This window comes from Mesoplodon mirus, assembly GCF_964341445.2.
Source record: "Mesoplodon mirus genome assembly, chromosome: 3".
NCBI lineage: Eukaryota > Metazoa > Chordata > Mammalia > Artiodactyla > Ziphiidae > Mesoplodon > Mesoplodon mirus.
In genome coordinates, this window is record NC_138978.1 from 141,961,547 (window position 1) to 141,984,986 (window position 23,440).

Genomic DNA, 23,440 nt, shown 5'->3' on the forward strand with positions numbered 1-23,440 from the left:
AACTCTACCATTCATTAAGTCAACCTAAATAATTTTGCCCTCTGACAAACAGAAAATAATTTATGCTTCCCTTGAAATTATCTGTCAAGACCTTTATCAGTTAGGGGACATTATATTCTTAAAATTGACTTTGCTTTATGAAACTTTAATAATGTTGGAGTTCTCTGCCCTTGGTACCACCTTTGTGATGATGGGAAATACTGTGGATGATCAAGGACTATTTCAAGAGATCATGGAGAGAAACCGTCTGGATTTAATTTCATTATGAGGATGTCAAAATGTTAAATTACTTAAAATAAAACCCATACCGTTTTTATGCTAAGTTATATTCTACATGTAGCTGGAAAAATGTTAAAAATATTTTTAAAGAACTACACATCTGGGCTTCCCTGGTGGTGCAGTGGTTGAGAGTCTGCCTGCCGATGCAGGGGACACTGGTTCGTGCCCCGGTCCGGGAAGATCCCACATGCCGTGGAGTGGCTGGGCCCATGGGCCATGGCCGCTGGGCCTGCGTGTCCGAGCCTGTGCTCCACAACGCGAGAGGCCACAACAGTGAGAGGCCTGCGTACCGCAAAAAAAAAAAAAAAAAAAAATTAGAAGTATCTGAAATAAGCCTAAATTCAGAGTTAATCAGATTGGCCTGCTTTCTCAGGGGGACTGGAATTCACTGCTCTTTCCCCTCAACTCCCTGATGTCAGTGGCACTTTCCGCAGATGAGGTGGCCTTCTCCGCCTACTGCAGAAGCTCAGTTCCCCCAGGCCCACTCCCTGTTTGAATCCCACCCTCGAGGCCAGGTGCCACCCTTCCCAGAACATTCGTGGTCTCATTTCAGTTTTTGACCTGCTCAGATTGAGTCCCTGTAGACTCTTTCTCAGCTTGAAACCTGATCTTCAACCCCTTTCCCTGACCTCGATGGTTACCTTCCTACTTTAGGTCTCAGGTGCTTTAGCTATAAAATGATATAGTTGCCCTTAATTCTAAAGTCTTCTTTCTAAAGCTCTACAATGTGGTGGCTCCTTGAAAATGTTTCTCTTTGCTGGTTTTAATTTTGTAGAGAATTAAAACCACAGCTACTCTAAAAGACAGTATGTTACATTGGATAAGGAAAGTGTGTTTTTGTAGTTAGATTAACAGGGATGGAAGACGACTTAGTATGTTTTAAGATACTCATGATCCATTCTCGTGAGAGTCAGGGGAAGAAGGGGAAGAGAGTTAATAAAATACCAAACCATTGTGACAAATTAAGTTAACAAAGATGTAGCTGATTAGTTACTACTTGAATAAGCCACACATATCCAATTCAAGTTTTCCTTTATTTTTCTAAGAAGGGATCCCAGTGAACTGAGTCCCATGTTCAGGAACTCCACGTTCAATGGCTTAGTCTTTAAAAACTGTTATGTTGCTGGAAGAAGAAATATTTCCCATCAAGTCCTAATTGATGTTTAGCTATCACGCACATTTGAAATAAATTTATTACTTTGCCTGATCTCAGTGTAATACATTCCAAAGGGGCAAAGAGCACACGAAAATTTATGGAGTCTCCATCTTCTACACTAAAGTGTGCAATAAATTACATAATATTGGGCCGTGAAATTCACAAGCCATAGAAACCACACCATTAGCAATGTATACAGTGGTAAACAGCAGGTAATGATAATGATATAAAACAAAACAGACTGTGTGTTGGCACTGCTGCCAATAAAGCAATCATTAAATGCATTCATATGCGTCTACGCTAGGTAAGCTCTTTGAGGGCAATTGCTATGAATTCTACATACCTGTCAGGATATTATATAGAGCCCAGTTTCTATGGCCTTTATTCAGAGACGCTGAGAAACAGTTACTGTGGGTAAATTCAGACCTTTTCTCAATATAGAATTTGGTCAACATGCATTCTGAACAGCAAAATTTCACACTGCTTTCAATTTTCCTACAGTAATTGCCACCTCAACAAATGCAGGATTAAGTATAATGGATTATAAGAAGTTAGAAAGGAAAGATGGAAGAAAAGAAGGAAGGTAGAAAAAAGTTGCGTATGGAGTACATCAACATTTACGTAAAGAGTGGACCTAAAACTAACCTGAGGTTACCCTAAACTATTAGTGTATGATATAGAAGCGTAAGTGAAAAAAATAAAAAAAAAACAGCAAGGAAAACTCAAAGATTCTTTGTTTTTTCACTTTACTGCATATACACGTCCATCTTAAACAATCTATATGCTTATATCCAATAAGAGCATTGTTTTGCAAGGTTATTTGGGTTCTATCAGCATGTAAAGGTCGGACAACTCAACTTTAGCAGAGTTAGCCTTCAGGTGAATAATTGCTTCTTTCAGGTTGTGAGCATTTCAATTTTCCAGAAATGTTTCCCAAAAAATGAAAACTAAAAGAGTCCTAGGACAGCGTCCTTTAGAAGTTTTATAGTATCAAGGTTTTTGGAGGAAGAGTATCCTTGTCGATTATCAACACAATGATTCCAAGCAGGTCAATTTATGCTGAGAATATTATATAACAGAACCCACTTCACCTCCATTATACTGACAATGATCTTCCTTGTTTCAACCTTGTGCTTCTTAGTAAAGTTGAAAATACTGAGCCAAGAACAGACAGTGACAATGCCAGAGACTCAGATGTACCTATAAGGTGCCTTCAGACAACATCAGCCACCCAGGCTAAAGTCCTGGTTTAAAACATCCCAACATGAATGAATCTCAAAAACCATATGCTGAGCAAGTGAAGCCAGATCAAAAGGGCACCTACTGTATTATTCAACTTACATGAAATTCTAAACTGGGCAAAATTCATCTCTAAAGATAAAAATCAGATCCATGGTTGCCTTGGGGTGGGAGATGGGGATACTTTTACAAAAGCCTAGGAGGAAACTTTCTAGGGTTTTAGAATTGTTATCGATCTTAATGGGGGTGGTAGTTATACAAATGTGTACATTAATTAAAAGTCATTGAACCGTTGACTAAAAATGTCTGCATTTTATTGTGTGTAAATGATACCTTAATAAAGTTGATTACAAAATGAACCAAAAACAAAACAAAGAAGAAGAAAAACCTCTCAAGACCTCAAAGGAAATACACTGTTTTCTTCCAGGGTACCAGATTGGAAATGAGGCACTGGTCTGTTCTACCCTCAGATTATCCCGAGGATTATCTAGTCTATTTTAAAGCACTAGAGTCCCCTATCAGAAAAACTCACCCCATGTTTAATTACTTTGACTTCTTCTCTGCCTCTTCTCCCACACGGTGAAGTCATTTACGGAAGAAAAACCAGCTTTTTCCAACTTTGCATCATCACATATTCTTTCCAAAGCTACTATTTATGGAATAAAATTTGGCTACACTTTGTAAAAATCTAGTTTTTTGAGCCTTACAAATCTTAACAGTTAACCTATTGCCTCCTTTGGAATTTGGGAAAAAAATTATTTTGAAAATGAATAGCTGAGATTTGACATTTTTGTGTTTTGTGATTTTCTCTTCCCCTAAGAGAGAAGTGAGTAGGAATGAGAAACACATACATAAAGAAAAAACAAATTATCTTGCTGCCTTTGCATGGTTATAATTTATAGGAGGCCCTTTTCAACAATAATCTATTATCAGAATCAATAAAAATAATCTCCATGAAGGCCAGGCCAGGATATTTGTCTCTTTTTCAGCAGATTGCAATACAAACCACATTCATGGATATGCTTCTTCATGATCTTTGTAATACTGTAACAGCTGACCATTTCCTCATGCCTCTTCACCTTAACTTAAACCTGGTTTTTCATTAATGACCTCACATTTCCTTCTCTATCACTTGGTTGTCGGCCTCTTTTCCAACTCCAACTCCAACTCGCATTTCACTCTGGAACCAAAGGAAGACTCACACCTTCCTGCTTTTTAGTGGTACCTCAAGGTCATTACCATATTGTGATCACCCTGAAGAACAGCCAGACAATTGTTATTGCAGAGCCATCTGACAGTTTGTAGCTCTAAAAATTAACTAAGGACTGCATTTGTCAAAAATACCCTAGTTTAAGATTTTGGTAATATAGCAACAGTAATTCCGAAGTCATTTAGGACGATCAGTGTGGGAAGCACCCTCCTTCGGGAAGATCCTTTGCCATACAATACACTTTCCCTGTCAGGTAATAAGGAAGCATGGCCGTGGAGATTAAACTTTTGCGGAAAGAAATACTTGGCTTTGAGAAGGCTTGAAGTTCATACATTTTTCTTGACTTAGATTCCCCATTAATTACATTATCCACAGAGAGGTAATTATCAGAATTATGTAAGCAATTAAGGAGATGCTACTCCACATTCTTTCAGCTTGTTGACCTTTCCCACTTTATTTCATGTGGCTATCTGAAACATCAGTGATTTACATGTCTTTTTTTTTTAACAGATTTCTGTGTGTGTGTGTGTGTGTCCCCATGATGAAAACATCATTAAAATAAAATATCATGAATAGACTCTTAAGAAGCAGAGTCTACTTAAAGTCCTGGAAAATGTGAAAGCACTAATATTCATGGACAACTCTACACTCTGAACGCTACTCTAAATTTTATTGATCTCTATTTTGTCTAGGAGTTTTTCAAATTTTCTACCATGATCATTTGTTAGTTTTATAATTACATAATAAAGGCATTACATCATACAATCTTTTGTTATCCATTGCAGTTTTAAAACTATTAATTTCCTTGTCCTCAGCAGATATGTCATAGATTATTAGTACACAAGCAAAGACTTTCAACGTAACAGTACTCTATAGTGAGAAGAACTATACTGAGCTATCTCTATCCTAAGACAATGCACTAGGAAAGCACTAGGAATTCTTAAGCACTAGGAATACAGAGACAATCAAGGGGCAAGTTCCTTGCCTTCGAGTATACATAATCATTATAGCAAATGCTTAAATAGCACTTAGTATATAACTCACCACAGCAGTCTTATTATACTCCTTTTAAATAGGTGAGCAGAGGAAGCCACAGGGAAGTCATAGGGTAAAGCCAGAATTTGAACCTAGGTAGACTAGTACACTGTCCACAGCTTTAACTACTATGATAAAATATATATATATATATATATATATATATATATATATATATATATATATATATATATCTCCAAGTATTCCGAAGTTACAAAACACTTCTCTACCAAAACTCAAAAAGGAGCACACAAAATTGCATAGAAAATAAACATGTAAAAGGTCATAAATAAACCACAATATAACCTGCTCCACATAATATACTGACTGCAGTGTCCTGGGCCTCTCCCATCCTTAGGTAGCTGGAAATTACAACAAAATAATACTTTTCACTTTTGGAAGCCACACTATCTCTCATACCAACCAACCAATTACTTCCTTAGAGAGAATAGGAAATTAACCTGAATATCAGAAAAAAAAACCATATATATATATAGCATTACTGATGTAGAATCTTTATTTAAAGACAATAACTTCAATAGCAGAGGGAACTTTACCATTGCAGGCTTCAGATAACCTCTATATTTCTCAGATTTTATGCTAAATCATAAAATGCCATATTGTGTCTGAAGCTATTTTTTCAATAGTCCATTTTCTTAAATGGACTAGCAAAGCAGTAAATACTGAGGAACATTTTGGCTCCCAAATCCTAAAGCCATTCTGATTATGCCTGGGTCATCATGGGGACATCATCGGAACTACCAGAGGACTGGCAGAAATACCAGTGGTCTGGCCAGCTTATAAATTAGAAATTATACAGAATCCAATTTTATTTTTTTGTTAAGTAATTCCTATGAGGTTTTTGGGATGTCAATGTAAAGTCCTTTGATGTGTAATCTTTATCCATTAGATAGGGAACAATGCCAATCCCCATCATAAATACGTTCCCAATCTGACACTGAAAATCCACTGTAGGGCATAGGACCTGCAAATAGGATATGAATCACACACATCCATCCACTCATTCAGACAATCCACAAATATTCATTTTTAAGTCTACTATATGCCAATAATGTACCGGGCTCTAAGATGCTAAACCATGCTAAATGCTGAAACAGACATACTCAGTTCTGGCCCTCCTGGAACTTATGACCTACAGAAGTGCCTTCATTGTAAATGGTCAGGACTCAGCCAATGCTATTATCATCAGCAGGTGACCAAATGATAGAGCTTGCTTTCTAAACAAGCTCCACACTCTTTGCTTTCAACATGTTTGCTTTCCTTCAAGCCACATAATCCAGTGGTCAGTTTCTCCCAGTTAGTGAGGTTTGGGGAAAATGTACCCAGTGAACAATTCCTTGTGGCCTCACTCTTTCCTCACACTCTCCTCTGTGCTCTTGAGCTAAAGAGACCTGGATTCGAGTCACTTGCTCTAACCTTATTATTTTAAAATAGGGCTGCTCCTGCTTTGAGGATTTCCACGGGATCAACACAGTAGCAAAGCAGCACTGAATCAGAAGCAGGTAAATTTCAAAATGACAGCTCTAAAAATATCCACTCTCCTTTTGTTCTCCTCCTATCCCTTTGCTCTGAACACCTCTGCTCTGAGGCTTTGCCTTTACCCTTCTCTGATTACTGCTCCAAAAGGGTTTCCAAGAACCGGGAGTATTTATGGTTTCACTTGCTCCCAAGTCCTTGGTGGAAAAGGATGCTTGCTTTCTGATTCTTACTAATTCCACACTCACATTGTTAACACAAAAATCATCATTAAAAAAAAATTTCCTCAGCTTCATATTTCATCTGGGCCAACACTGAAAGAATATTTTCAAAGAAACAATATCCTCTCTCCTTTGCTCTTCTGAGTTTCACGTTTTTACCTCCAGTCTCATTTTCAACCCTTATTACGGGATGCATCACCAAAATAGAAGAAAGTTCTTTCTGCTTTCCCTGTACCAGCCAATTATTCTACTTTGTTCTGTCTCTAACGAACAGAATGCGAAATCAACACAAAGCCTGATTATGCGACCTCTTCCAAGGGAAAGGTCTGAGAGTTGTCTATTTACTAATGAAGCTCAGTGTGTATTAAGGGTTGACTGAAGCAATCATCAGGAATTTTCATCCCTTAAATTAGTGTTTTCCACCAGAGGCACATCGTTCATTTCAGATAATATAACTTTTAAGTTCAGGATACAACTGGACAAAAGAAAAGAAAAAAAAGTAACCAACACAACATTTGCAGTAATAACACAGTAACAGCTATCATCCTTCCCTGAGGAATTCAGCCTACTTTATGGACACAATTTAGTACAAACTCATAAGAAAGCTAACAAAGCCCAAAACCACTTCACAAGAGCGTAGAGAGGTAAAGGTCAAAACTTATTACTGCCAGGCCCAGCAGACAATGGCACCTACCGGAAAGAGCACAGGACAGGAAAACCTGGAAGCCTGTGTTCCAGTTTCGGTTATTCCTGTAAGCATTGGTATGATCTGAGTGAACTCAGCCTGCCCTGCTTTTTCCGTTTATAAAAACCTACATCATCCTCTCATTAGAATGAAATGCCACATCTGAAAAGTTGCAGATCTCTTTAGGAAAGAAACAAAACTCATGTTTCTAACCAAAATGGAATAATTCAGTCAATGGAGACATAATAAAAATCTGCCATAAAGCAACTGTTTACTTGAAATCTATCTTTTGTGGTGTATTTATATGGGTAAGGAGTGTAAGGATATCATAAGTAGAGTTACCAATTATTCCAGAAATCAAGGTCATTGAGTTCAGATTCCAACTTTGACCCTGACCCAGGCTTACAGAGATGTAACATGTGCCAATACCTCATATCCACCATACATGGGAGAAACAAGGTATGCAGACACATCTTCTTCTAAGTATCCCATATGTAGTGGTTTTAATACAGGGTCTCAGATTCATTGCCATTCTTCACATCCAGATGTGGGTATTTTCCCTTGAATTTGGGCAGGCTTTCCATGGCTTCAAACAATAGAGCAGGGGTCAGTAAATTATGGCTGGTGGGCCAAATCTAGGCCTCTACCGGCTTTTATAAATGAAGCTTTATTGGAACACAGCCATGTTCCTTAGTATATGTGTTGTTTGTGTCTGTTTTCACATCACAGCAGCGGAGCTAAGTAGTTGCAAAAGAGACTGTATGGCTTGTAAAGCCTAAAATATTGACCGTCTGACACTTTATGGAAAAAGGTCTCCAACGCCTGCAATAATATATAATGAAAGTGATGCTGTGTAACATCTAAGACTAGGTCATAAAAGGTCATGCAGCTTTTGCATGATTCTCCTGGAATGCTTCAACCCTGAACGCTCATTCTTGGGATACTCTATCTTGAATCCTAACTACCACGTTATGAGAAGTCCAAGCCACGTGGGCAGCCATCTATAGGCACTCCAGGCAACAGTCCTTGTTGGGCGCAGTGTTCAAGTCATCCCATCTCAAGGGCCAGACATGTGAATTAAAATTATCTAGATGATTGCAGCCCCAGCCATTTGAATCCTCGTGAGCTGAGGTTTCAGACATCAGTCACAGAGTAGAGACAAGCCATCTCCTCTGCATACTGTTTGAATTGCTGACCCACAGAATCTGGGCACATATTAAAATTTTTGTTTATTTCACCACTAAGTTTGGACTTCTTTGTTATGTAGCAATAGATAACTACAGCACTGTGTCTGTACACAGGAGATCTTCATTTCACAGAGCACATACTTTTAGATGTGAATGTTGACTGCTCAATTTCTAAGAAGAACGTATACACACATATAGGTACAAAATATTTATGTATATGTAAATATTAGACCTATATAAACTAATCTATATTATCCATAAAATGAGGGGCCCTTGATAATGGCTAACATTTCTTTTCAGTATTTATTGTGTTCCAAGAACTGATAAATTCTTGCATTGTATGAATTTTCTCTTTTAACCCTCATAGCAACTCGCTGAGAGAAGTAATGTTATCTCTATATTATAGATGAGAAAACTGAGGCAAAAACAGATAACATGCTCAAGAGTAATCAACAAGTAAATTTTAGAGTCAAGATTTGAACCCAAGTTCTCAAGGTTTAGATCCCTTACTCTTAGTCACCGAGCTATATACTGAGTAAGGAGATGAAAGCTGAAGCCATTACCTCATGCTCAAGAAGTTAGACAGAAACTTAGCAGGCATGGTTGAAAGAAAACAGGACTTGGAGTCGTAAGTCCAGAGCCTGAGTTATGAAATGAATTCTCCTCTCATCTAGATATAGGTTTGTTTTTAGAAAATGAAAAAGATCACTGCATATTTTGATGGTTAATTTCTGTACTTAATGATTACAAAAGAATGGAATTTTACCAGGGAGCTATTTTGCAATGACATAACTTATTGATTCAAAATCAAACCTTTATTATAAATTCTTGATTCAAAATCAAATCTTTATTAAGTCTCCGTTGCATCAGAAGTCTTTCCCATTCTTCATTTCTTTTAAAACCCTTTCCTGTCTACTCCTGGCCAAAGCTTGAAGCCTAATTTAACATTTGGAAATAAAATAATGAAATAGTCATAACACAGCAATTCCAATGCCTACTGAAATGGAAGCTCTAAATAATTTTTCAGATAATTTAGGAAATTAAAAATATTTACATCATAGATGCAAAGAGAGAAGTTACTTGTGTAATAAAATAAATGGTGAGACAAAAAGTTTCTGGTCAAGTAGATTTGTTTAAATATAAACACTAATTTGAGCTCTATCCCGGTGCTAAAACCCAGTGACAGGTTGCATACAGTTTCTAAAGGGATAGTTCAGTGCATTGGGTCAAATTCATGACATAAAATGTGGTATTATTAGTAGTACTAGAAGACAGAGTGTGACTGTCTTCTTTGGGACATAGATGAAGACCCCAAGATAGACAATATCAAGGACAAGTTATGTAGAATAAGATATTATCTCAGTCCTTGGAACATGTCATCCAGGATTGAACAAGAGGTAGATTTATTATGAAGTACATGAAGCCAGAGACAGTAAGCAATGAGTGGTAGTTGGTTAAAATAGACAGGTTTTAGAAGTAGAGGCAAGGATGTAGAAAACAAACTTAGGGTTACCAGGGGATTGTGGTGGGGAGGCTAAATTGGGAGATTGGGGCTGAAATATACACACTGCTATACATAAAATAGATAACTAATAAGAACCTGCTCTTATTAGCACAGGGAACTCCACTCAATACTCTGTAATGGGCTATTTGGAAATGACTCTAAAAAAAATAAAAGTGGATATATGTATATGTATAACGGATTCACTTTGCTGTACACGTGAAATTAACACAACACTGTAAATCAACTATATTCCAATAAAATTTTTTTTAAAATAGGTTTTAAGAACCATAGTCAGGGAGCAGTGTGGATTGGAAAGACCTGGCAAGAAATATTTCTGCATCCTCAGACAATGCTCCCCAAGCTGGCTATTGCAAGGGTGAGCATTTAAGGGATCTTTGACCTAAGGAGGACATGAGATTAACAATCAACCCCAATGTGCATGAATTATTCTCCTCTGTGTTATCAGAAATCAGATGGCATCCTAGAGCAAGGGTCAGCAGATCTTTTCTGTAAAGGGTCAGATAGTAAATATTTTGGATTTCGTATACCATACCTCTCCGTTGCAACTGCCTATCTGCTGCTGTAGCACAGAAACAGCCATGCACCATACGTTAATGAATGGGTGTGGCTGTGTTCAAGCAAAATGTTATGTACAAAACCAGGAGTCAAGCGAGATCTGATCAGTGGGCCAGAGTTTGCGGACCCCAGTTCTGGGTCAGTGTTCACAGCTGAATGAGTCATGAGGCCTTAAGTTCCAGTTCTCATTGTACTACTTTCTACCTGGGTGAACTTGGGTTCATCCTTTTATTTATATGGGCCACTATATTAGTCAAGCTTCTCCAGAAAAACAGAACCAACAGCATGTGTATACAATGTGCCCATATATATTGATAGATATAGATCTAGGTATCAATATTGATACCTAGATCTATATCCATATCTATATAAAGATAGAGAAAGAGAGAGATATTTTAAACAATTGGTTCACACAATAATAGAAGCTTGGTCAATTCAAAATCTGCAGGTTAGGCTGTCTAGAGACTCTAGGAAGAGTTGCAGTTCAATTTCTGTAAGTCTTCTGGCAGAATTCCTTTTTGCGACAGGGAGGTCAGTCTTTGTTTTATTAAGAGCTTCAACTGATTGGATGAGGCGCACCCATACTATGGAGGATAATCTGCTTTACTCAAAGTCCAACACCAATTTAAATATGAATTTCATCCAAAAACACCATCACAGAGACTACCCTGGTGGCGCAGTGGTTAAGAATCCGCCTGCAAATGCAGGGGACACAGGTTTGAGCCCTGGTCTGGGAAGATCCCATGTGCCGTGGAGCAAATAAGCCCGTGCACCACAGCTACTGAGCCCGTGCACCTAGAGCCCATGCTCTGCAACAAGAGAAGCCACCGCAATGAGAAGCCTGCACACCACAACAAAGAATAGCCCTCGCTTGCTGCAAATAGAGAAAGCCCACGTGTGACAATGAAGACCCAACGCAGCCAAAAATATAAATAAATAAATAAATAAATAAATAAATAAATAAATAAATAAATAAAAAAAAATTGTAAAAAACATGAAAACACCATCACAGAAATATCCAGAATAATATCTGACCAAATAACTGGGCATGGTGGCCCAGACAAATTGACCACCTAAGCCATAGTTTTGTTATCTTTTACTGAGAAATTTGACTTATCTGAACTATTTTGATAACTAGAAGATACCTTCTAGAAGTAACACCCTCAGGTTTTTACATGGTAGGCAGCAGAGGGAAAGAGCCCATTTGTCCAGTCAGATGACACCTAAAGGATAAAATTCTGTCTTCTCTTTCCAACCCACAAGGATGAATGCCAAAAATACATCACTTATATCTGCTTTAGCTAACATAGGATAGGTCTGGAACAGACCTATGCTCCCAGTAAGCCTCATGAAATGCTGTTTCATTAAGGGGAGACTTTACTTGCTAAGATTAGAAGCAAAAGAGGGTGGTGGATGAAACACTGCCCAAGGGTATACGTTCATGCAAGGAAGCAGGAGAGAGAATGGGTATCCGAAGATGTGCGCTCTAAGCCAACACTAATTCCAAAGCATCAGGTTATAATTCAGGGAGCACAACTGCTGGGGTTTTTTTCCCCCTCTTTTTTCCCCCAAAGAGGGACAAATCAAGCATACTGACAAAGGAAGAGCATTAGTCACCACAGCTAAATTCCTTTTTAGAGGTGATCTCGCAAATAATTTGGCTCAGTGTAGACTATGATTTGGTTCCAAAAACCATAAGCTAGAGCATTTCATTCCAGGTCCCTCCTCAAATATCCATGATAGGTAGAAATTTGGCAGCAGTAGTTCTTGAAATCTCCCCAGGTGATTATAATATGCAACCAGGGCTGAGAATCTGGAGATGTAGAGAGAATTTAAATTCAACTTTAGTTAAACAGTAAAACAAGCTCTGACTCTACTGGCTGGAGCTAGAAAAGGGATATGCATTTATTGGGATGAGAAGATAAAGAAAACCAGGGAGTAAATCAAATGCTTTACACCTGTGCTTAGCTAATTGTTACTCAGATAATTCAGACAGTCTTACAGTACCTGAACCCTGAAATTCCTTAGTTCTGTTTAAAAAAAAGTAACTCTTCAAGTAACTGAACTCTGAGAATCATGTAAATCATAAAGAAAAAGAAGAAATCTTATTTTTTGAATTAGTTGATTTCATATATACTGTTTCACTTTCATGATATTAACTAGTTAGCTTTCTTTCCATTTTATGTTTGAGGAAAGTAAGGCTTTAAAAATCTCAGTAATTTTCTCAAGGTCACTTGTTAAGGGTGTGGTAGGCAGCATAATGGCTCCTAAAAATGCCCTCACCCTAATCCCTAGAACCTACGAATATGTTACCTTACATGGTGAAGAGGACTTTGCAGATATGACTGAAGTTATAGACCTTGAGATAGAAAGATTATCCTGGATTACCTCATGGAACAAATCTAACTGCATGAGTCCTTAAAAGTAGAAAACCATTCCCAACTGTAGAAAGAGAAAGAGAGAGATGTCCTAATAGAAGCAAAATCAGAGAGATGCAACATTTTGGGTTTTGTAGGTGGAGAAAGGGGACTCTGAGTCAAGGACTACAAGTGACCGCTGGAAGCGGATAAAGTCCAGGGAACAGAAACACCCCTAAGAGCCTCCAGAAAAGAATGTAGCTCTGCCAACACTTTTTTTTCTTTTTTAACCATCTATATTGGAGTATAACTGATTTACAATGGTGTGTTAGTTTCTGCTTCATAACAAAGTGCATCAGCTATACGTATACATATATCCCCATATCTCCTCCCTCTTGCATCTCCCTACCACCCTCCATTCCCGATCGCACCCCTGTAGGTGGACACAAAGCACAGAGCTGATCTCCCTGTGCTTTGCGGCTGCTTCCCACTAGCTATCTATTTTACATTTGGTAGTGTATATATGTCCATGCCACTCTCTCACTTCATCCCAGATTACCCTTCCCCCTCCCTGTGTCCACAAGTCCACTCTCTATGGCTGCGTCTTTATTCCTGCCCTGCCCCCTAGGTTCTTCATAACCATTTTTTCTTTTTTTTTTAGATTCCATATATATGTGTTAGCATACGGTATTTGTTTTTCTCTTTCTGACTTACTTCACTCTGTATGACAGTCTCTAGGTCAATCCACCTCACTACAAATAACTCAATTTCATTTCTTTTTATGGCTAAGTAATATTCCATTGTATATATGTGCCACATCTTTATCCATTCATCTGTCGATCCTGCCAACACTTTTACTTTACTCAACTGAGACCAATGTCAGACTTGTAAGGTAATAAATTTACACTGTTTTGAGTCACTATATTTGTGGTAATTTGTATGAAAGCAATAAAAAACTATTACAGGGGTCCTACAGGAGCCAGGCTATATATTTATACTTAAGTATTTCTGAAATGAATTTAACCTTGTGATTGACAGCAGCAGCAGCTTCCAAGGGATCCCACCACACACCTGAGGCAAAAGCAGCCTAATACAAAGCAGTGACAGCAGCAGGTCACTGCCCCACACTTGGGGTAGAGGGGGACTTGATCTACTGTAGCAGCAGCATAGCCTGAATGGGAACCCATCCTCCTGTGGCACTAGTCCCATCAACATTAGTCTAATCTGCTAGCACCTGCTGCGCCAACAGGCCCAACATATACAAACCCTCCAACTCAGCAGCATTAAGTGAGCCAGACTCAGTGTTTCCTGAAACTCATATCCAAAGGCACTGGAAAGCCCAGATATCACCTACAGTTATGAAAACATAAAAAAAACAATAACAGAAGACTGGGAACTTCAGAAAGAAAAGGGGAGCAATGGAATGGGTGAAAACAAATGGGGTAAATATAAGAGACTATCATTAGCCTCATGAGTTTCTTAAATACTATCTGATGGTCAAAGCAAGTATTATGACACCATCTGATGTGGTTTTCAATGTAGAGAAAGGAAATACTACAGAAAATCATACTTTAAAACTGGGGAATATTAAGAGACTAAATGGAAGTAAAATTTTGAAACTTCACTTGAAGTAATAAAACACTGATTCCAGTAGGCTATGGTAAGTTACATATGTATACTGTGATGCCAAAAGCAACCACTAAGAAAACTATACAAACAGTATACACAAATGATTATAAATAAATTAAATTAAAATGGACTTATTAAAAAATGTTTAAGTAACCCACCAGGCAAAATAAGAGAAACACAGGATTGAGAAACTAAGGTAAAAGACAAAACAAAAAATAAAATGGTAGACCTAATCTTTAACATAGCAATAATTACATTAACTGTAAATGATCTAAATAACCAAGTCAAAGACAGAGATTGGAAGAGTAGATTAAAAATTCACAAGCATGATCCAACTATATACTGTCTATAAGAAGTTTACTTTGAACATCGTGATATAGGTAGTTCAAAGTAAAAGGAAGATAATGATATATCATGTGAACGTTAATCAGAAAAAGTAGGAATGGCTATATTAATATCAGATAAAGTAGACTTCAGAGCAAAGGAAATTATTAGGGGCAAACAGGGTCATTACATAAAGATAACAGGAATAATCCACCTAGATGACCTAATGATACTAAATGTGTGTGCACCAAACAACAGAACTTCAAAATACATGAAGCAAACACTGAAAAAAGTAGTAAAAGGAGAAAATTTTAAATCCACAATTATTATTTGAGACTTCAGCACAGCAATTTATAGAACTACCAGAGAGAAAAATCAGCAAGAATATGGAAGAAATGAAAACATCATCAATCAATAGGATATAACTGACATTTAAAGAACACACTCAGTAACAGCAGAATACATATTCAAGTGTCCATGGAATATTCACTCATATACTATATACTGGGCAATAAAAAGAACCTTAGCAGATTTAAATTGTAATGTGCCTAAGTGTTGGATGCTAAGACTCAGAGGTTTTCTTATTTCTTTCATTTATATATTCATTAAAAAATTAGCAGATTTAAAAGAATTAAAATCATAGAGTATGTTCTCTAGCCATAATGGAATCAGACTAGAAATCAATAACAGAAAGACAACAGGAAAATCTTCAATCACGTGAAAACTAAACATCACAATTCCAAATAACTCATGGGTAAAAAAGACAGCATCAAGGAAATATTTTTTAATGCATAGAATAAAAGAAAATGGAGATATAACAGATCAAAGTTTGCAGAATGAAGTGAAAGCAATGCTGAAAGGGAAGTTTATAGCACTAAATTGGGAAAGAAAGTATTTCAAAGCAATAATCTAATTTTCTATATTACAACAGTAAAAAAGGAAGAGGAAAAAACACTAAACAAGCAGAAAGAAGGAAATAATAAAGATGAAATAGAAATCCATGAAACTGAAAACAGGAAAATGGGGGGGGGAAATCAATGAAACAAAAGGCTGGTTCTTGGAAATAAACAATCTAATCAATAAAGATCTAGCAAGACTGATAAAGATAAAAAGATGGATGGCACAAATCACAGATATCAGAAATGCCACCAGGGATACCATGACATATCCTGCAGGTTAATAAGGGACAAGATGTTATGAACAAGTCTACACTATAAATTCAAAAATGTAGATGAAATGGGCCAATGCTTCTACACTCAAAACTACCAAAACTCAGCCAAGATGAAATAGATAATCTCAATTTTCCTGTAACTATTAGAAACACTGATTTTTCATTTAAAAACTCCCAAAAGGAATATTCAGGCTTAGATGTTTCACTTTTACCCAAGACATAAAGAATTAACACCAATTTTACATGATTTGATAAGAAAGAGAAGTAGAAGGAACAGTTCCTAATTAAATTTATGAAGCCAGTATTACCTTGATACCAAAACCGGACAGGGATAGTATAGAAAGAAGAAAACTACAGACCAATATTTTTTATGAAATTGGCTGTAAAAATCCTCTGCCAAATATTAGCAAATTAAATCCAGAAATATATAAAAAGAATAATATACCATGACCAAGTGGCATTTATTCTACTTATGCAAAGTTGGTTAAATATTTGAAAATCAAACAATGTTATCCACCATATCCAATAGATTAAAGGGAAAAGTCATGTGATCCTATCCAATAATGCAGAGAAAGCACTTGACAAAATCCAATCCCATTCATGATTGTAAAAAAAGAAGAAAAAAGAACTCCAAGCAAACTAGGAATAGAAAAGGAACATACTGAAACTCATAAAGATGATCTACAAACAACCTATACCGACATTATATTTAACTGTGAAAGACTGAATGCTTTCTCTGTAAGATCAGAAACAAGGCACGGATATCTGCTCTCACCACTTTTATTAAATGTATTACTGGAGGTTCTAGTAAGAAAATAAAGCAAAAGTAAATAAATACATAAATTTAAAAGTTAAAGTTTTAAAAAGTTCATTTAAAAGATAAAAGGACTATTCCTACTATGTTGAATAGGAAGGAATATATCCTACTGAATGTTGAAGAGTAATATATCCTATTATATTGCCTAGGGAAAAGTAAAACTGTCTGTGTCTGAAGATGAGATGATAATCTAAATGGAGAAAATACCAAGGAATCCACAAAAAGCTTGAGAAATAATATTAGTTTGTAAATGTTTTAGAGTACAAGATCAACACAATTTTATCACATTATATATTAATAACAAATGTGTAGAAGCTTAAATTAAAATATGTGATGCCATTTACAACTGACCTAAATAAATACTTAAATACAAGCCCAACAAGACATTTATAGGACCTCTATACTGAAAATTACAAAATGCTGATGAAGAAAAATTTTAAAGTCCCAAACAAATAGGGAGACATACCTTGTTCATGGATTAGAAAACACAACATAATAAAGATGTCAATTCTCCCCAAGTTAAGAGGCTTAACACAATTACTCTTAAAATGCCCTCAAGGTTTTTGCGGATATAGACAAGCTTTTTCTAAGATTTGTATGGTAAGAAGAGGCTGAAGAATAGCTAAAACAATTTGTAAAGGAAGATTAAAAGGGGAGGAATTAATCCACCCAATTTCAAGACTTTGCAGTAATTTTGGAGGGTAGATACATAGATCAATGGAATGGAATAGAGAACCCAGAAATAGACTGACATAAATACATTTAACCTGTTTTTGACAGCAGTGCAAAAGCTATCAAGGAAGAATAGACATTTCAAAAAATGGTACTGAAACAGTTGGACATCCCTCGACAAAAACAAACAAAAAATGAACCTTAACCTAAACCTCCACACCTTACACAAAAATTAAATCAAAGTGGATCATAATCTTAAATGTAAAAGCAGGACATTTTTAGAAAAAAAAATAGGAGAAAATCTTTGGCATCTAGAACTAGGTGAATAATTCTTAGACTTGACACTGAAAGTATGATTAATAAAAGCAAAAACTGATAAATTGGATCTCATCAAAATGAGTTAAAAATGCTTCATAGAAGATCCTTTTAAGTGGATGAAAACTCAAATTACACAGTGGGAAAACATATTTGAAAATCCCATATGAGACAGATGACTTGTATCTATAATATACAAAGAACTCTCCAAACAACTTAAAAAAATCCAACTAGAAAATAGGCAGAAGACAGGAACAGACATTTCATGGAAGAGAATATACACATGGCAAAGAAGCCCATGAAAAGATGCTCAACATCATTAGCATTAGGGAAATGCAAATTAAGACCATAATGAGATGTCAGAGAATAACTAAAATTATAGTGACAACATCAAATGCTGGCGAGTACGTAGAAAAGTTATATCACGTCACTGGTGGGAAAATAAAATGGTTTAGCCACTCTGAGAAACAGCTTGACAGTCTCTTTTAATCCTAAAAGTAGATTCACCCTACAATGCAGTAATTGTACTCTTGAGCATTTATCCCAAAGAAACAAAAACTTAATTAAGTTCCCACAGAAACTTACACATAAATGTTCATAGCAGTTTTATTTATAATAGCCCCAAACTGGCAACTACCCAAATGTCTTTCAATGGATGAATGTTGAAACAAATTGTGATAAAATCTTATGATAGAATACTACGGAGCAACGAAAAGGAACAAATTATTAATATATGCAAAAATTAAGATGAACTTCAAGGGAATGATGCTGAAGAAAAAATTTTTTAAAGCCAATCTCCGAAGATAAGTAATTCATGGTTATGTTTACATATTATTCTTAAAATAACAAAACTGTGGAGATGGAGAACAGATTAGAAGTTGCCAAGGGTTAGAGATGGGGGTAGAAGGTACAGTGGGGAAACTTTGTGAGGTTTTTGTGGTCCCAGTACAAATAATACAGCACTCTTGGTTTTAATCCCTAAAGATTTTTAAAAACAATTCCTAATAAGAGGTGTCCAGATATTTAGCAATGGCAGCAGATTACAGGTATAGCTCCCCAGCATGACAACTTCAAAAGAGATTGTACTAATTCAATGCATATGTTAATTTTAAAAAGGCCAGTCACAGTACTTAAATGGTATATATCTTAACGATATTATTCTAAGTATCTAGCTATACCAGATGGACTAGCAGGATTTTCTGTACATTCAATCTTATTTAAGACAGTAAATCTTATAATAAGAGAGTTAAAAAAAGAAAAAGAAAAAAAAACAAACCTCAACTACAGTTGGATATTCTCATAGGAAGATGAGGTGAAAAAAGTAGCAGTGGTTCAAAAGCTTAAGCAGTGGCACCTAAATTTGGCTGCATATTAGAATCATCTGAAGCACTTTTTAAAAACCCTCACCTTGACTGTTGGTCATCCTAGACCAATAAAATAACTTTAAATCTCCTCAGACGATGCCAGTGTCTAGCCAGAACTGAGAACCAGCGGACTAAGCAGAAGGGGATGTTTCTACAAAGATTTCTTAACAATAAGTCCTTTCACCCAATCAGATTTACCTTCCCACAAAGGGGTAAAGAAGGCTAGATGTTGTCCATACTTGCTTAGCTTTAATTAGCACTTGTGACTTGCCCAAATCCTAGATCATGTTTCCCCTAAATTTCATGTTATTCCCTAAGTTTTTCAAATCCAGGGCTAAGGGGTTTGCCAGGATGAGATTTTAAGTGTTCACACAGGGGAAGTCCCTGGCAAACCAGGACAGCGGTCACTCTACATTGAATTGTAAAGTATCCTAAATAACCCTGCCACCGCTCCCAGATACTAGTCTGTGCCAACCAGTGGAGAAAAGGCATTCTCCATTACTACCACGGCAAATGCTGCTGTACTTGTCTTGGCTACTCTCTATATTTTCCAGGCGTCACTCCCCTTAACCTGCTGGTGGACGCTTTGGCCAGCTGACAATGCAGATATTTTCAAACTTTAAGGTGAATAAAAACCATATGGAGGGCCTGTTATAACAGAGATCACTGAGCCCCACTAGAGTTGCTGATTCCATAGGGCTGGGATAGGGCCCTAAAACTTGAATATCTGACACATTATCAGGGGACACTGGTAAAGCTGGTCAGGTTGTTACCGAATGCAGGTTCGTGTGTCTGAAGCACAGTGAGGCCAAACAAACCTAAAGGTTGGAGTCTGGAGAAGAGAAAGGTTTATTGCAGGATCGAGCAAGGAGAGGGGTGGTCCGTTTCCCAAACCCCTGAAATCTCCAAAGGATTTCAGCAAAGCATTTTTAAAGGCCAGGTGAGGGAGGGACATCCCAGGGCATGTGATCAGCTCGTGCACAATCCTCTGATTGGCTGATGTTGAGGCCACAAGGCAGGTAGCATTATCCATCCTTAGGTGCCAGAAGGTCTGGGGGCTACGTGCTCATGATCATCAAGGAGTTCATTTCTTCCACAGTTTCAATTTCAGTGCTTGTGATTGGTCTGTTCATATTTTCTATTTCTTCCTGATTCAGTCTTGGCAGGTTGTGCATTTCTAAGAATTTGTCCATTTCTTCCAGGTTGTCCATCTTATTGGCATAGAGTTGCTTGTAGTAATCTCTCATGATCTTTTGTATTTCTGCAGTGTCAGTTGTTACTTCTCCTTTTTCATTTCTAATTCTATTGATTTGAGTCTTCTCCCTTTTTTTCTTGATGAGTCTGGCTAATGGTTTATCAATTTTGTTTATCTTCTCAAAGAACCAGCTTTTAGTTTTATTGATCTTAGCTATCATTTCCTTCATTTCTTTTTCATTTATTTCTGATCTGATTTTTATGATTTCTTTCCTTCTGCTAACTTTGGGATGTTTTTGTTCTTCTTTTTTTGTTCTTCCATTGGGTGGTGGTTTTTAGCATCTGAAAACTCAAGAAATATGCCTGAGATACTATTATCTGAGTACTTCAGAGAGAAACTACAATAGAGGATATGGGGGATGGGTCTGTCCTAGGAAGGCCTCATAGGGTACTGCTTGGTTACAAGGTGACCATACTTTGAGAACCACTGCTCTAGTGGCTTGGAATGTTAAGAAAGTAATGGAAGAGTCCCTTCCCAGATCTAGATTCTAGTATCACCAGCTATTTTGGTGGGAGGAAGGGTAAGTTTTGTCCTTGCTTGGACTTCTTGTTCATTTATATCAAAGCCTATTTGAGGCAGTGCGTTCGGCAGTCCTGCAGATCTGTCTTTTGCTTCAACAGTGTTTGGAATGAACAGACCCAGGGACGCTCCTTGCTCCAGCCCCCGACCACCCTCCAACCTTTCTTCCTTTCGCAACCTTTGGAATCAGACACTCAGCTATCCTCAGCCTCCAGGACAGGCCAACACCATTTTTTGAGCTTAGCTCCTTATCACTGATCAACCACGAGTTCCCAGGTTCGTCAGAATTATTCTACCGAGGTGGAGGCCGCCGTCCACCGCCTGTTCAACATGCATCTGTGGACACTTACCTCTCTCTGAGCATCTATTTCGACAGCAACAATGGGACTCTGGACAGTATGGGCCACATTTTTCGCCAACTGGCTGAGGAGAAGTGTGAGGGCGCCCAGCGCCTCTTGAAAATGCAAAACCAGTGCTGCGGCCGCGCCCTCTTCCAGGATGCGCGGAAGCCTTCTCAGGATGAGTGGGGTAAAACCCAGGATGCGGTGGAAGCCGCCATTCTTAGGGAGAAGAATCTGAACCAGGCACTATCGGATCTGCGCGCCCTGGGTCCTGCCCGTGCAGACCCCCAGCTCTGTGACTTCCTGGAGAGCCGCTTCCTGGAGGAGCAGGTGAAACTCATCCAGAAGATGGGCGACCACCTGACCAACCTCCGCAGGCTGGCTGGTCCGCAGGCTGTGCTGGGCGAGTATCTCTTTGAAAGGCTCACCCTCGAGCCAAACAGGAGTCTCTGAAGTCCAGCTGCGTCTGAGGAGACCCTCTGGCGTCAGAGCTTCTGCCTGAAGCCCCGCTCTGCAGCCACTAGGCAGCTTTGTAACCGCCCTGGAGCCCTCTCCCAAGCCTTGGACCAAATGGAAACAATAACGCTTTTTGCAGAAGGAAAAAAAAAAAAGCCTATTTGAAATACAAACAGAATAAAGCGAAAAAAAGAAATATATACATATATTCACGTTCTTTTAACATATGAATTGCCCCACTTTATCTGTGTGAAATAAGTTTGTTCCCATTATTGGGCTGGTTCTCAAGCTTTGCTGCTCGTTTGAATTACCTAAAGAGCTTGGAAGAAAAACATTGGTGTCTGGGTCCCAGCCCCAGAGATTTTGATTCAGTAGGTCTAGGGAGGAGCCTGGGCACGGGGAGGTCTCAGAGTTCCCCAGGTGATTCTAATGTGCAGCAACTTTGTGAACCACCTCTTGGCTTCAATGCAGCTAGTCATCAGATATTAAATCTAAGACACATGGACTACTAGTGCGTGAGCTCTGTTGCTAGGTGTATTCCATTTTCTTCCTCCTGGAAGATTCGTGCCAGGGAAAATGATTGATAGTTGTGTTACTTCTCTGAAATGGATGGAAATTTCCAATTAGCGTGAACAGGGGAGGGTGAATGGGTGAATGCAATAAGGTGTATCATTTACGTATTGCCCTATGTGTATGGCTAGAAGCTTTTGCAACTGAGGTCTGCCCTACTTTTCATGCTAATGGTAATGCTTGTCCTCCTAATGCAGCTGTAAACTTTATAAGCCCATAGGTAGACAGCATCACAAAATATTTACCCCTCCCCACTGGCCCACTCTCAAGCTTCACTCCCCTTCCCCAATACACAAATGTACATCAATGCGCTTGAGACCAATATCAACATACTGACCTTCAATTCTTCTACTCTGCAGCTTCCCTCTTATCAGGAGATGTCAGCATTTAGTGCAAGGACAAATGCTTGCCTCTTGAGGAGTAATGTAGACAAAGCCTCCAAGAGACAAATAGCCCTTAGGGAGGGGGAAAAAGTCTTTCAAAAAGGTTGATGCCCGGAGGAGGCATTTTCAGTCATCTCAGCTTAGAGGTCAAATATCCAAAATTAAAAAGGTTAAAAAAAAGAAGAAGAAAGCAAGGAAGAAAAGAAGGAAACAATTTTCTTATCTCATAGTAATAAGGCAGTTTTCCTTAAAAAAAGAAGACTTAAGCCTTAAATAATCTTTCCTAATCAAAATGTGCTTTTCCATCTTTAGACTATTCCTCTTATATCCTGTATTATTCATGATGTTTAATTCTTAAAATAGCACATGGCTGAAAACAGAAGCTAACCTCTTGTTCACTATGAATTAAATCTTCTTTTCCTAGGACCCGTCTACAATGTACAATTTGGGGTTGGCCAACATAATTATTTTCTCTGAAATACGTTACAGCATTTTTCCTTTTCAATATATAGTTATACAATACATTGTTAACACAACATATTTAATATAGTCAATATAGTAAATACAACTGTAACACACATGATATGATGCCACTTTGGTGATTTTCTTCATCCATGTAATTCTGAAATTTGACAGTATAGTTTTCATATTCTAATGAGCTGAATATTACCTTTGCAA

The 23,440-nt window shown here is 37.7% G+C and overlaps 1 pseudogene across 1 annotated transcript; it reads left to right on the plus strand.

Moving 5' to 3' along the window:
• Positions 1 to 713: 713 nt before the first annotated feature.
• LOC309799282 (ferritin light chain-like) lies at positions 714 to 22,659 on the plus strand (annotated as a pseudogene). Its single transcript has 2 exons — positions 714 to 794; positions 21,289 to 22,659. The product of its transcript is annotated as a ferritin light chain-like (transcript).
• Positions 22,660 to 23,440: the final 781 nt, after the last annotated feature.